Below are 16608 nucleotides of genomic sequence, written 5' to 3' on the forward strand. Positions count from 1 at the left end.
ACTGCTGGAATTGAAAAGCAACCAATCAGCTCACCATTAGGCTCCTACCTCCTGCCCATTGGTTCTTAATACTGACCAATCAGAACAGCAACAGCTCACAGCTAGCCAATCGGCTTGGACTTAGGGCTATATAGGCACCAGGTTTTTGGCCCTAGATGGCCAAACTCTTTGTGTTCCCTCCCATTGTTGGAGCTTTTCTGTCCTCAGTCAATCCTGCTTTCTCTATTCTGTCTGTTCGTGTTTCTCATTCTTTCTGGGAATGAGATAAGAACCTCGACTCTGAAGAACTGCATTCTGAAGAGCTGCAGAAGATCATCAGAGCTGAAAAGCTGTGCACCCCAGATGCTGACTTGCTAGCCGATGGAGCCGGGTAAACCAGGAGAGCTGTCAGAAAAAGGCACAATTCCAAAGCTGAGGCACTCTGGGGACAAGTCTTGCCAGTCCACCGAACCAGCAACACTTTCAGGGCTTGGTTTACCAGCCCATTAGAGCTGACACATCTGGGGCTAGGCTTACCAGTCCATCGAGGACTTTCTGGGGCTTGGCTGATCCATTGAGCTGACACTCTCAAAGCCCAGGCTGACCTGAAAAATCTGCATCATTATGTGCTTAGATTTACCTACCTATGTCCACTTTCTTTGCTTTTTATTATTTCTCCAAGTTTAGACCTACTTTCTGTGATGACTTTTCTTTTTCTTTAAATAGTTATAAATAGTAAAATGCAGAAATATTAATAATATATTCTTTGTTTAATTTAATATCCTATTTTAAATATTCTTGAAATGTAATTTAACAGACATAAATTAATAGCAGCTATGGCAGAGAAGACTATAAATATTACTTGTTCATTTATTTTCTTTTTTAGTGTTAGTTTCATGATAATGTTTCCTGATACAGATTATTTTTTATATAAATTGCTTATCTACATCATGCTTTCTGTATCTGTAAATTCATCTGTTCTTGAAAATATATGGTTATATTTTCCAATATTGCATATTTTCCTTCCTTTTTATTCTCTATGTCTTGGATACCATTAGCTATAATGTGAGGTGATCTCATTCTATTCTCCTTTTCTTGTAATTGTTCCCTTGTTATCTTCTGTTTCCTTTGACTTGCATTATATGCAATTTCTTTGCATCTATATTCCAGTTCACTAATTATTTCATTGACTGTCTTGTCTACCATTGACATATCCATTGTGATTTGAACTATATTTATTTTATTTTTTAAAGTTGTATTTAGTTCTTTTCAAATATATTTGTATCCATTTTTATAGTCTCTGATTGTTTCTGTATTTCTGAGTCTGTTTTTATTTTTTAAGTAGTATATATTTTTCACTTAATAATTCATATATATGAAGCATTTAGAGGTCTGAACTCCTATTGGTTGTATCAACAAATGCTCGTTTAATGAGTTTTCTTTATGTGATCTTATTTTTGACCCATATGAGTATGAGAGAGATCTCAACTGGAGTAAGAATTTAGGATCCTGTTTTCCACGGATAATTTAGTTTTTGCTTCTGCTTTGAAAGAGGATTCACTATCCACTAAAAACACTATAATCTTCTTCAAGAAGCCTTCTGTATCTGATGTTCAGCTTTTACACTTGTTGCTGCTTCAGATCTGAATCTCAAGATTTAAGTGCTAATATAGCATAGCCACTGGCTGACTTTAGCATTTACTTACAAATTTAAGTTTCAGTCATCTCTCTCTCTCTCTCTCTCTCATCCCTGTTTCTGTTTCTCACTCTTTTTATTTTTCCAGGCCATAAAATATCAACTCTATAGGTCTCATATATGCATTAATCATTATATTTTATCTAGGCTCTCTTTATTGATAACAGCACAGCTTATAAGAATAAGCATTAACAACAAAGCTTTCAGACTTTTAAATTACTTAAATAAATGAATATATGCTGGTGATACTACTACAACCCACTTTTGAGAATCACTGTTGCCCACAGTCAACTCATTTAAGAATGATTTAGAGTAAAAATTATGTATTTTGATGTAAATTTAAAAAAAATTATTCCCTATTTCCTTAACTTTACCTAAATGATTATCATTTTATCAGAATTTCCATTAGAAGCTTGAAAGGTTTTTATGTATATGGGGTGCCAAAAAAAATGTATACACATTTTAAGTACTACAAATGATGATGTGAATCAAATGAATGCTAGTGTCACCATGCAACAGGCAGGACAAAGAAAATGGCAGTAGCATGGTTGAGCAAACATTGTACTACACATTGCTAATGTAATTGAATTCAACTTCAAAAAGTAATACATAAATAACATCTCTTAAAATATGTATACTTTTTTTGGCACCCCTGTATATATTGGTATATAATTTGAGGAGATATATCAATGCATGTTTCAGATTATTTGTTTTAACAACTACCTAAGGATTTTACCACGCAGATCAAAAACTTAGTTCCCATTAACGTAGTAAAAATTATAACCTAAATTCAAGATATTTCAATGCTTGTTTCAGATTATTTGTTTTAACAGCTACCTCAGCATTTTACCATGCAGATAAAAAAATTAGTTCCCATTAACTTAGTATAAATTGTAATGCAAATTCAAGAGCATACATGTATAGAGAAAAGAAATCTTTCACTTTTGAGAGCTGAAATTTCATTTGAACTAAATAAAAGGTAAATAGTTGTAATGCTAGTATAACTCTTCTTGATATAGATTATTAAGTGCAAAATTTAATCTTGACTTGCATCATATAAGTCATCTTTATAATATTACTGGAAAACATAAAGCTATAAAACACTCAAACTATAGTTTATACTGGAAATTTTGTCACCTTATGAAAGGTAAATACAAAGTGCACATAAACAACACATAGAAGAAAGACTTGAACCTAAAATGTAATTGGAGAAGTAAAAAATAACTATAATTTTGAATCTTGAACACTACTGAGAAGATTTAGAATCCTAGAATTTACTAAAAAATGTATTGAATTAATGATCTCATACATAGTGGGCTTCACAATCGGATGAGTAGTTGCTCAGAATAGGAATAATTGAAACCCATTATAGAACTACAAAGTTAGAATCATTGGGAGACTGAGCATTTTTAATTTTTAAGATTTTGGGGGCCTGACGCAGTAGCTCAAGCCTGTAATCCCAGCACTTTGGGAGGCTGAGGTGAGAGGACTATCTGAGCCCAGGGGGTTGAGACCAGCCTGGGCAACTTGGTGAGACTTTGTCTCCACAATAAAAAAAAAAAAATTAACCAGGCATGGTAGCACATGCTTGTAATTCCAGCTACTTGGAAGACTGAGGCAGAAGGATCGCCAGAGCCCAGCAGGTTGATGCTGGGGGGACTGTGAGCATGCTACTGCACTCCAACCTGGGTAGCAGAATGAAACTTCAATTCAAAAAAAGAAAAAAAAATTTGGTTAATTCAAGAATAGACAATTTGAGAACAGTAGACTAGATTATCTCTAACTTAATTCTCAATTCAACTTTTATGAAATAATTTGGATCCTGAATTAACCAATAATTGGACAGTTCATAAAATGAAAGCATAACAATGGAGAATATTTTAGAAATTTCTCATCTGGCTGTCTATCTATTTATTTGAGTTGGAGTCTCACTGTGTCACCTAGGCTGGAGTGCAATGGCATACTCACGACCACCTCAGTGTTGACCTGCTGGGCTCCGGCAATCCTTCTGCCTTAGCCTTCTAAGTAGCCAGAACTACAGGCACGTGCTACCACCTGGCTAATTTTTAATTTATTGTAGAGATGAAGTCTTGCCAAGTTTTCCTGGCTGGCCTCGAATCCACAGGCTCAGGCAATCCACTTGCCTTGGCCTCCCAAAGTACTGGGATTACAGGCTGAGCCACCAAGCCCAGCCAAAAGATGCAAAGTAGCACTCCAAGGAGAGCTTCTTTTTTTTTCTTCTTTCTTCTTTCTCCTTTCTCCTTTTCTTCTTCTTCTTCTTTTGAATTTTATTTTAGAGACGATGTCTCCTCAAATTACCCAGGCTGGTCTCAAACCCCTGGGCTCAGGGAATCCTCTTGCCTCTGCCTCCCAAAGTGTTGGGATTACAGGCGGGAGCCACTATGCCCAGCTAATCTGGCTATTCATAATGGCAAAAAAATAATGTAAATCTTAAATTTTTCCTGGCTTGAGACGAATATCTGTACTGTATTTCTTTCTTACTTTCTGTAACAGTTATTTTCTATCTCCTTGTTTTCTAAAAGCCTATAACAGTCCCAGATAATTGCATGCTGACTTTTTTATCTTTTTTGTGTTGGAGTCTCACTCTGACGCCCAGGCTGGAGTGCAGTGGCATGCTCATGGTCACCCCTGCTAGGCTCCAGCAATCCTTCTGCCTCCGCATTCCAAGTAGCAGGAACTATAGGTGTACATTACCATGCCCAGCTAATTTATTATTATTATTATTTATTGTAGAGACAGGTCTTGCCAAGTTGCCCGGTATGGTCTCAAACTCGCGGGCTCAGGCAATCCAGTTACCTCAGACTCCCAAAGTTCTGGAATATTACAGGCTGAGCCACATAGCCTGGCCAACACGCTAACTTTTAAAAATATGTCATATATAAATGTTTTGTCTCACAGCTAGAAGGCTGTTTTCTTGGGGTTACTCACTAAATACCATGTGCTATTATGTTTTCCCACAATTTCTAGAGCAGTATTTAAAAGGTATATAAAAACATAATTTTTTAACGGGTTGATTATACATACCATTAAATACAAATATAATACTACATTTATATTTAAATTTTTCATTTAGCAGAGAGTATGCTACATTAAACAAACAAAGCAGTCACACCATTATTGTCCAGTTTAGGAGCTCGGGAAGGAGTTTGTTTGATCTGTTGTGCACCACTATACCTTGTCTTTCAGGGACTTTTTCCTTTCCAAGTAGTTTATGCTCTTTTTCCAGAAATCATATGTATTCTCACTTATAGGCATAATAAATGTAATATATTGTTCTCTATTTGTTTTGAAACAAGAGAAGGCACCTTATTTGGTCTTTACACAAAAGCACTCTGACTGTTCTATGTCTATAAACACAAAATTAGTTTTCTTAATTAGCATTTGTGCTCTGGTATCCCTAAATGTCTGTCTGTTTCTCTCTCTCTCTCTGAATGTATATATATCACAAACTTGTGTAGGATATTATTTGTGGAATGTTACATTTGAAATATGCATATAGCTATACACATATATAAACACATACACAATTACAAATATATACATCATTATATACAAAAATATATTTGAATAGATATGTGTACAATATAAGGATATTTAAATATAATATTATATGTTATTCTATATAAATATATGTATAGAAATACATATATAAACAAGCATGTAAATCAGCTGGGTGTGGTAGCGCATGCCTGTAATTCCGGTTACTTGGAAGGCTGAGGCGGAAGGATCGCTGGAGCCCAGCAGGTCGAGGCTGCGGTGGCCGGGAGCGGCCACTGCACTCCAGTCTGGGCGACAGAGTGAGACTCCAACTCAAAAAACAAACAAACAAAAACAACAACAACAACAACAAAACAAGCATGTGTGTATATATATACATAGATAGATAGATACATAGATACCAGCAGATACCACAGCATACATGCAAAAAGAACAAAAAAGCCTTTGAACATTTAACACTTTTACTTGAGTTGGGTCTTGAAATAACAAGGCTTTAATACCACACATACAAATTCAATGAGAGACAAGAGATGAGTAGTTAAAAAGAGTCTGATTAACTATGTTTTAAAAACATACCACATGTTTTACTGTGTAGACCAGTTAACTACTTCTGACATAGATAATCTCTAAGTTTCAAAGTCAATACAATTATTTAGGCTTAAATTAACCAATAACTGCAAATACATTAATTTTTAATATGACACATCATATCCTCATTTTGCAGAAAAATTTTTGTTTGATTATTTAAAATGCTATCAGGCCACACATTTTTCTATGAGATTGTGCCATATATTTCTGAACCATACTGCCTCTATTTCTCTTCTAAAAGTCTTTCCCAAGTATTATCACTTCTCTTTCTGAACTTTAACAGTTACACTTGGGTTAGCACCTAGTTTTTCTGTTACAGGTTTCCAATTCTATCATATGAAATAGAAACAAGCTCCTTGAATTTAGCCATTGTGAAATACACTAATTTTGATTATTATTGTTCTAGTTGGAGCTAAAGCATTTTACCACTGTAAATAATAGAAATTGCATAGTTTAAGTAATAATTTGAACAAAACTGTAAGCAGATGAGTTTATGTTAGTAAAAATTTAAAGAATAATTTTATCTTAAATTTAAGATAAAATAATTAAGAATAATTAGAATCAGCCGGGCTCGGTGGCTCAGCCTATAATCCCGTGCCTTTGGGAGGCTGAGGTGAGTAGATTGCCTGAGCCCGCGGGTTCAAGATCCGCTTGGGCAGCAAGACCTCATCTCTACAATAAATCAAAAAATCAACCGGGCGTGGTAGAGCATGCCTGTAATTCCGGCTACTCAGAAGGCTGAGGCGGAAGGATCGCCGGAGGTCAGCAGGCGAGGCTATGGTGGCTGGCAGCGGCCACTGCTCTCCAGTCTGGGTGACAGAGTGAGACTCCAACTCAGGAAAAAAAAAAGAATAATTAGAATCATTTTGTGTTAAAGTTAAGATTTAAAAGCAATGTTTACATTTTTAAATGATTATATTTATTATCAGGCATAAGTATCCTTCACTTTTAAAGATGGGTTTGTTTTTGCGAGGTTTTGTATAAAATATAATTAAATGCCATACATACAATTATAACTTTAAAATAACATGAAATTCAGTGTGATTTTTTTTTTTAAATTGATCATGTTGTAAGTGGAAAATTTTGCAGATCATTTTACCTACCTTGGTAAATTTAGAATTTTATTTTGTTTCTTATGATGGATAGATATGTAGGTAGGGACCAAGATTAAAACTTCAAGAACTTGTCACAAACTTGTATGCAATATTCTTTATAGAATGTTACATTCAAAGGGACTTTCACATTTCCTAAATGCTACCATTGTTTAATTAGTCAATCTGTGAGAACTCAAATTTTTAAAACACTATGGGAAATTTATAACACTACTTGTCTCTCTATGAATGTTTTTCAGGCATTGAATATTCATTCAAATAATTGGTTATCATTTTATATTAGATATTGTCTCATACCTTCTCTAAATATTTCCACAAAAAATGTACTATCAACAGATAGGTATTTTCCTCTATAATAATTTCTTAGTTTCATTATTTTATGTGTAGTACTCTGCTTTGTGAAATAGAAACAGTGCACAGTTTCCACGTTAGCATAGCATGACATTATTTTTTAAACGGGCATAACATTATTAAGTTTTTCATGAAAAAATTTCTATTTAACTAAAAACTAGCATAACATTATTAAGTTTTTCCAGAAAAATTTACTATTTAACTATAATTTATGTTAAGGAAATAACTCATAGCTGTTCAAACTGTCCAAAAGTGTACCTTATTTGTATTTTAGCAATTGATATTAATACACGTTCTGTATTTAAAAAATCTGTTCCCTCTTCAGAATATAAGATGAAAATAAGAAATATATTAAAAAGTAAAATTTCTATTGGGAATAATAATTAACTAATTGAGAAATAAGGAAATATTAATAGCTTGGTGTCTTGACCAAATATCTTAGCCAAGTATGTAATAGTCCAGAAATTGAAAATGTCTTTTTTTTTAATTACTTAAAGATAAACCCAGTTTAATTTATTACTCTTTAATTGGGAGCAGGTTTAAAAGAACTTTCCAGATACACTGACTGTTTGTTTTAGTTATTGAAATTTAGCTAACAAATATATGTAATACAATTTTAGGGTATGAGCATTCCAGAATTTTAATAATTTCAATTTTTTAACTTTATAAATAGTCAAAAATGTAGTTTCTCTCTCCCTTTTAGTTTTTGTATTGAACAAATTTCCATGGGCCAATAGTTCTAATATTTTAATTGGGAACATTTAGAGACATGGATGTGCTGTATTATATTGTAATTGGAGATTCAGTTAGAGAAATGATGGCCTTTTGCCAAAATTCATTCTGGCGAAGCAACATTGGCATAATATATTAAATTCCAAGCCATAGAAACTGCACCTCAGAAATTAAAAAAAAAAAAATGATGATTCAAGATTGGCAGGGTCCCCCTGTACTTCATGTTAGGAACTAGCTTAAAGGCTGGTCATAACCATGTTGGAGAAGGAAGAATTCCTTCTACCAACATGTTCCCAGAGTTCAAAAACAAAATGGAGATGGCAAAAAGATTGTTGAAAATTACAGTTCTAGCCGGGCTCGGTGGCTCAGCCTGTAATCCCGCGCCTTTGGGAGGTTGAGGGGAGTGGATGGCCTGAGCCTGCGGGTTCGAGACCCGCCTGGACAACTTGGCGAGACCTCATCTCTACAATAAAAAAAAAAAATCAAAATGAGCCAGATGTGGTAGCACGCACCTGTAGTTCCAGCTACTTGGAAGGCTGAGGCAGAAGGATCTTCAGAGCCCAGAAGGTCAAGGCTGTGGTGGCTGGGAGTGGCCACTGCACTCCAGTCTGGGCGACAGAGTGAGAATCCAACTCAAAAAAAAAAAAAAAAAGATTAAAAAAAGAAAAAAGAAAATTACAGTTCTAGAAAATTAGGTAAAGAGATGAACTTGGATGCCACCAATAAATAAAAGCCACTAACGATCATAGAGATCTATTTTGAAAGCCTTTAGACAATTTCTCTCTGAGGAATATTTGTTCTTATCCTCTCTTCTTTTCAATAGTACTTTTACTCTCTTTAGACTTGTTAATTCCGCATTAATTAGATGCATTAATTTTTTTTTTTTTTTTTTGAGTTGGAGTCTCATTCCATCACCCAGGCTAGAGTGCATTGGCACACTCATGGCCACCCCAGTGTCGACCTGCTGGATTCCGGCGTTCTTTCCGCCTCAGCCTTCCAAGTAGCTGGAACTACAGGCGAGCACTACCATGACTGGCTAATTATTATTTTTATTTTTTAGTTGACAAGGCCTCGCCAATTTGCCCAGGCTGATCTTGAACCCGTGGGCTCAGGCAATCCACTCGCCGCAGACTACCAAAATGCTGGGATTACAGGTTGAGCCACCAAACCTGGCTGGATTAATTTTTAAAGATAACAAACTTTACAATAAATTAATGAATAATTTTAATGAAGTAACTCATTCTCTTTATAAATTCACACTATTCCTGCAGTGATGGTACTAGACTAGAAACTTATTATAAAGCCATTAGAGGTCATCAGTGCTGTTGTATGCCTTTTTAGAAAGAGACACTTGAAAGTTATAACATATTTTGATATATATTGTTTATGTAAAAACTGCTGCATATTCACATCAGTAGTATTAGTAGTCCAGTATGTTTGTTTTATTTCCCAAATGACTAATTTGAGAAGAGAGAAAAGGAGAATAAATGAATTAAGTCCAATGGGCAAATAAGTGGCAAAATGAATTTTCTGTGAAGGAATACACTGTGCAAAGTTGTGGAGGTGAGGAACCCTGTCAATGTCCAGTTTTGAGGATTTAAAACTATTTTATTTAAATAGAGGATTTAAAACTATTATTCTACAATCCATGGGATCTGAGCCACAGGATATAGATGTGTGTGTGTGTGTGTGTGTGTGTGTGAGAAAGAGAGAGAGAGAGCGAGAGAGGAGGAAAGGAGGTGTAGTTTGCATGAAAGTATCTATAGTGTAATTTAGCATTCACTCTCCAAAGTGAGAGAGCTGTGCATGTGTAGATCAGACGAATAGTTCCCTGAAGAACTCTCTCAGGTGACTCCTTGTTAGATTAGTAAACATGCCATACATGAAAAAAATATTATTCTCCCTATGTGTATCTTAATGATAATATGAATGAAATAACAGAATTTTTGTACATGAAATTTCTAGATATGACTGAATGGAGTTCAGTAAGGCTGAATGTTGATATGTTATTCTCTCTAACCTTAAGGAAAAGTTTTCTGAAATCATTTATTATACTCCATGGAAAAGCCAAAATACAAGAACATACAGTAACACTGATAACAGTGAAAAAAATTTAACTTAATAACTTCTACCTGCATTTTATTATAACTATTGATTGTCCATTTCTGCAGTGTTTTTCTGTTTGTGTCTCCAACAGGCTTTCTATGTCTGGTTTTATAACAGATTTTATACCAGGTATTTTCTCCAAATATATATGTATATGAGGGGGGACTGAAAAAAAAAAAACCCTGGAATTATTATTATTATTTTTAATTATTTTTTTTTTTTGAGTTGGAGTCTCACTTCTTCACATGGGCTGGAGTGCAGTGGCATGCATGCTCACGGCTACCTCAGCATCAACCTGCTGGGCTACTGCAATCCTTCTGCCTCAGCCTTCTGAGTAGCTGGAACTACAGACATGCGCTACCACGCTTGGCTATTTTTTTGAAATTTTATTGTAGAAATAGAGATCTCATCAAGTTTCCTGGACTGGCAATCCACTCGCCTCGGCCTTCCAAAGTGCTGGGATTACAGGCTGAGCCACCGAGCCCGGCGGAATTATTTTTTTAATTGTGTATTTATTCTTACATGTTTAAACTTAATCGCCTTCAAAATACTCTCCATTTGATGGAATACACCTACTGAGACGATTTTTCAAACTGCTCAAAACAGTTTTTGAACTCAATTTTGATGCCTCTCAGGGCTTCTGCCGTTTTTGTTTGTTTTGTTTTATCTCGTCCACATCATCAAAACGTTTCTCTTTGAGGACTTTCTTTCACCCAGGGAAACAAAAATGTCAGCTGGGGCAAGATCATCGGATGAATAGGGAGGGTAGGACACAGGGGTCATGTTGTTTTTGATCAAAAGTTGCTTAACAGTCAGCATGGTGTGGGTGAGTGTGCTTGTCAATTACTCATCATGAAATGGACAAAAACGTTGAAAGAATCTCCAAAAATAATTTCACTGAAGCCAAACACAGCTTCTCACAACAATGCTAGCTGGTACATGAATGCAGATGGGTTCCTAGAACACTGCTTAACGGGAGAGGCCTGTACTACTAGGGGCCTGCCCTCCAAAAAATAATTCTGTTTTTTTTTTTTTTTTTAGTCCCCCCCCCATGTATTTGTTCTTTCTACTAAAATGGAAAAAATGTCTACTAGTAAAAAATTAAGATTTATGTTGAGTACCGGGCAATGATTTTTTTCTTTTGTAGAGAAGCCTAGATTCCCATATCTGATTTGAAAATGATTGATAACCAACATTTCAGTTTAAAGTATTAAAATATGTTTGGCTAATTTAAAAATATTTGATTAGGAAGGTAAAGATGTTTAGAATTTCATTAATAATTTAAACTGAAATATGAAGTTACAAAACACAAAAACCATAGTTTTTCTTTTTTTTAAGAACTGCAACAAGAGTGCATGTAAACTGAACTATCATTTAAAAGATGGAGAAATTTATTTTCAATGTATTGAAACCATTCAGAATACCTTCTTAGGAGTAAAAGGGATTTTTTAAAGAGAGCACACAACAGAAGTAGGCTATTGTGGTAATAGTGTAAACGTTGATTATGATTAAGTAGGAAGCAGTGTTAAGTAGAGAATATAGCACATGGGTTAAAATTTGGATTCTGGAGTTATGTGTTTTTGAGTTCTGGTTCTACCATTTCATTTATATCTGAACTTGAAAATTTTATTTCATCTGTTTTCACTTTTCATCACAGAATATTTTTCATGGTGTTGTGTGGTATCTATGTTGATGTAGGTAAATTAAGATCTAGCACATTTTACACATTCAGTAAATATTAGTTGTACTTGTTATTATGTACTATGACTAAAGCAGCTATGAAAAATACTAGGAACAGACACTATCTTTCCCTTTTTTTAAGCTACACTTGAAGGGAGAGAGGGAGACATGATGATTCATTCTCAGGGACATATGGTTAACAAGGGCTTGATTTTAAAGGCATCAGTACTTAATTAGTGAAATAGGGCTTAAATAGCAGCAAATGCCCCTGTATGGCCTCCAGCAGGCAATCTAAGAAACCAAGCTATATCTGCAAAGGAGAGAAAAAATAAAGACAGCGGAATTTGCTCTGCACTGTCAGGTGACTTCTAAGAAATTTACTGCTCAAGGTAAAAGAGCTCAAGAAGTATTATTAAGGATAGTATAAGTTGAAGTAGGCACCTCATTTTTCTAAATCAAGGACATAAATTGATTTTATTTAACATTTCCTTCTGAAAAATTAGTAGTGACTTCCTCCAGTGTTACTTTGAAAATCACTCTGAGACCATGTCTATATTCTTCAGCAACTAAAACTTTGTAAGAACTTACTAATGAAACATGATTCTAATGTAGTCTGAACTAGTTATGAACACAGAAAGTGCCTGGGAACTCTCACAGGAGTTATTCTTATGTTCTGGCAATGAAAGACATCAATAAAACAGTTATTATAATAGATGAGCAACATCTGTTACAGGAGAGAATGGAGACAGTGGCAAGTAGCTTATTAGTGTGCATCCTAGATTGAGTCAAGAGCCTTAGAATTTATATATTCTGAGAGATAATATAATTCCCCTTTCAATCGACTTGCTGCAATCATCTGCATGTTTGAAATGTAAGTCACATGATCTGTTAGATTGTGAGTTTCGAACAAAAATCTAGGCTGAATTTATAGAAATAAAATATTTGCAACTGTTAAAAGCGAATGTTTCTGACAAGTAAAACTGTCCAGTAGTGAAATATACTTCCTTTTAGGTGGTGAATACTCTTTGTGAAGTATTGGTTAAAAGACTTGATGACATATGTCTTCTCAAACGAAGGAAATTATTAATGCTGCCTATAATAATTAATGATAAGATTAATAAAATCTATAACATTGTTTTCAATCAAATTTTAAAATTCAGTAATGTCACAACTGTTATGATTACCTGTTCTAGCACTATTACATAGTAAGTATGTATCTATTAAATGGGAATTAATTTCTAATCCATAAGATTAAAAACAAGATGTGAATTTTACCTCTGGGTAACCCCAGATAAGAAAATGTCTATAATGAAACACTAAAATATATTCTTCAAAATGAATTATAAATGATGAATAATAAACAATAAAAAATATTATAAAGGTGGAAATAATGTATCATAAAAATTAGATGAATAACTCATTAAATATGGACATGACCTAAGCTAAATAATATTCTTGTATTATAGAACATAAATGATGAGCCTCCTGCATGCAATCCACCACATTTGGAAACACGAATTTTTTCCACTGTTAAGATTCCTTTTATTCAGCTCAACTGTTCAGACAAAGACTCTCCACAGGAACATCTGAGCTATGCAATTGTAGGCGGTAAGACAGATAATTTAGAAAAAGTCACTTTAATGCTATTTTATAAGATACCCACATGAGAGATTGTGTAACTGTTGGAAATCTATCATCATGAAACATATTTTAAATAAAAACTTTAGACAATCATAGTAACAATGCATAATGTCGTTTTATTTCTGTTTTATGCCTCCTCATTCTCAGGAAATACAAATAATCAATTCACACTTCGAAGACTAGGTGCTGATCCTCCGTCTCTGGCCATCATGCAGAATTTCCACTATGATGTATTTCAGGGAATTCAGGACCCTATGACTTTCCAGCTACTTATTGAGGTCACTGATGAATTAGGTGGGAATAAAGCTAGTCAGCTGTCAGCCACTACAACAGTCATAGTTCATGTGTTTCCTTGGACCACAACACAGCCAACTTCTTCTACAAAAACAACTATAACTACAGTAAGTACTTAGTGATGAAATATAATTCTATAGTAGTCCAAATTAGTCATAAACATAGAAAGTGCTTGGGAACTCTCACAAGAGTTATCCTAATGTTTTGGCAATGAAAGACATCAATGAAACAGTTACTTTAATACATTTGAGTTCTCTTCATAAACACAAGGAGAAATAATTGTAGCTGTTAAGCATTAATTTTGAATCAAGGTAAATATGTCAAGTTAATCATTTTTTTAATGCAGGATTTATTGAGAGAACAGAAAAGCTCCCACGGTGGGAGGAGACCTGAGGGGGTTGCCCAAATTAATCATTTTTATAGGTTCTTTTAATATTTAGTTTAGAACTCTTAGTAATTCTGTTGATTTTCAAAATAGTATACTTTTCTCTAAATAAATTAATACTTATAAAGTCCAGTATTTAGGTACCATCACATTTAGTATTTAGTAATGGTCTGTTTCCTGTTTCATAGATGGTTATTGTCACACTGAGTCACCACACAGTGGAAAAAGGGCTAGAGAGCTCTCAAGGGTGTCCTTTATAAGGACACAAATTCCTTTCATGAGGGATCCACCCTCATAAACTAATCACTTTCAGAAGGCCCCTATCTCCTAATACCATCAAATTGGGTTTAGATTTTGACATGTGAATTTTGAGGGAACACAAACACTTAGTCCATGACACATTTAGGACAATTTAAGTAAATACAAGACAGTGTCAAATGATAGTGTAATTATTACTTAACTTTGAAATTAAAAATAAGTTAACTCTGCAAGATCATTCATTTTCCATAAAGGAAGAGAATAATAATGTAGCTATTAAAGAACAGATTTTTTTTTTTTTTAATTTAAAGAGAAAAGGAAAACCTTTGCAGGGAGAGGGCATGGAATTACCCTGGGAAGAATATAATACATCCTGGAGAATGTTGGGAAAGCAGTGAAGCTGGAGGCTAGATTTATGTGAGGAAAAAGTAAGTTCATGGTAGACATGTAAAATATTAGAGCATCTTGAATGTAACAGTAAGAAGCTTGGATGATTAGTTAAGACAGAAAGTTATAGCAATTTAACAGCAGAGAGGACAGACTCACAATTCTTGGTAAAATGTACTCATATTAAAATGAAGAGAAAAATCAATGATATAATTGTTTGATGTGGAGTATACTGTTTGATTTTAGACAGGTGGAGTTTAAACAACCAAGTAGATATTTGTATCCATGCCTTTATTAACATTATTTTGATGCTCTCTACATAAATAAGCTAATGCAATGGATGATATTTGAATGAAAATACTCATTTTAAAAAATCACAGAAAATTCTTCCCATTGCTTGACTTCTTAGTCAAGAAGTTTTTCATTATTTATAAATAATCATTGCAATACAAATCTGAGTATTCTTGATCCAAAGAAATTGGTTCAAGGAGGTATAGGACTGGTAATTCTACCAAGTGTCTAGAAGAAACAAATGAAAATTCTCCATGTGGAAAAGTAACAGTATTATAGGCCTCCAATTATTTTTAATAATTTTTCAATCCAGTGGACACACCACATGTTCAAAAATAACCAGGACCCGAGAAGAAACAGACCATGAAAAACAGAAACAGAGACATAGTAACTTTAGGTAATAAATCATTACCTAACACGTACTGTAAAATAATTATGCTTATTTAATTCAAGACATATAAACCAAGTTTGAAATTTGTTTAGAGTATTAGACAGTATACAGGTAACATTAAATATTTGAAGATATTTCAAATATAACTAGAAACTAAAATTACAATAACTGAAATTACAACTTGAATGGATTTAATATATGATTAGAGATAGCTGAAGAGAACATTAAGAATGGAAGATATGTCAAAAGAAATTATCCAGAATAAGATATGGAGAGAAAAAAATTATGGAAAATACTAATATGGAGGAAAATGCATAAAAATGACAGGAACTAGTTTATTTTAATCTGAGATACAAGACAGAGGCAGTGTCTAAATATTTTTAAATCTAATGAAAGATATCAAACTATAGATTGAAAAAGTCTCACAATTCTCTAGAGGAAAAATGAAAATAAATCTGTACTTAAGCACACCATAGAAAACCGACATAAAATCCATACATAACAAGAAATACTAAAATCAGTTACAAAAAGTTAAAGATTGCCTTCAAAAGAGTGTTCATGTAATAGCTAACTTTATAATAAAAATAATATAAACTAGAAAAATTGAAATGTGAAAGTTACTGACGGAAAATTACTGCCACTTAGAATGCTATACCAAGTAAAAATATGTCTAAGGGAAAACATATAGTCTTTAATTCTGTTTTAACTACATCTCACAGTTTTATTATGTAGTATTTTCTTTCACCTATTTCCAAATATTTTCTGTTCCCTTTACTTGTAAAGATATGGAAAATTTTCTAGTTATCTAGTTCTAGTAAACTGCACTGATTTTTAATAAAATAATGTAGGATTTGAAATTATAATCTGCATGCCTTCAAACAACTGAAATCTGTTGAGACTTGCTTTATAGCCTAATATATGATAAAATTTTGTAAATATACTTGTGGATGTACAATGTATGTCAACAATGGCATATAGAGTAATGATACAAGAATACTAGTTTCAATAATTGTATTGGCTAATTTATATGCCTATAGACTCAGTATAAACAATACCTTACCTAAATCAAATCCAAATGAATTGTAAACTTAAATGCCAAAATAAATAAAATAACCAAACTTTAGAATGTAAGAGACTACCTTAATAATTTTGGAATAGGGAAAGATTTCTTAAATAAAACAGAAAATAAGTCAGAAAA

General features: G+C 33.6%; 1 pseudogene; it reads left to right on the forward strand.

Moving 5' to 3' along the window:
- The window catches only part of LOC103254403, a 42731-nt pseudogene extending 28914 nt beyond the window's left edge, over positions 1-13817 (forward strand).
- Positions 13818-16608: the final 2791 nt, after the last annotated feature.

This window comes from Carlito syrichta, unplaced genomic scaffold, assembly GCF_000164805.1.
Source record: "Carlito syrichta isolate Samal-C Ts95f unplaced genomic scaffold, Tarsius_syrichta-2.0.1 Scaffold279216, whole genome shotgun sequence".
Taxonomy (NCBI): domain Eukaryota; kingdom Metazoa; phylum Chordata; class Mammalia; order Primates; family Tarsiidae; genus Carlito; species Carlito syrichta.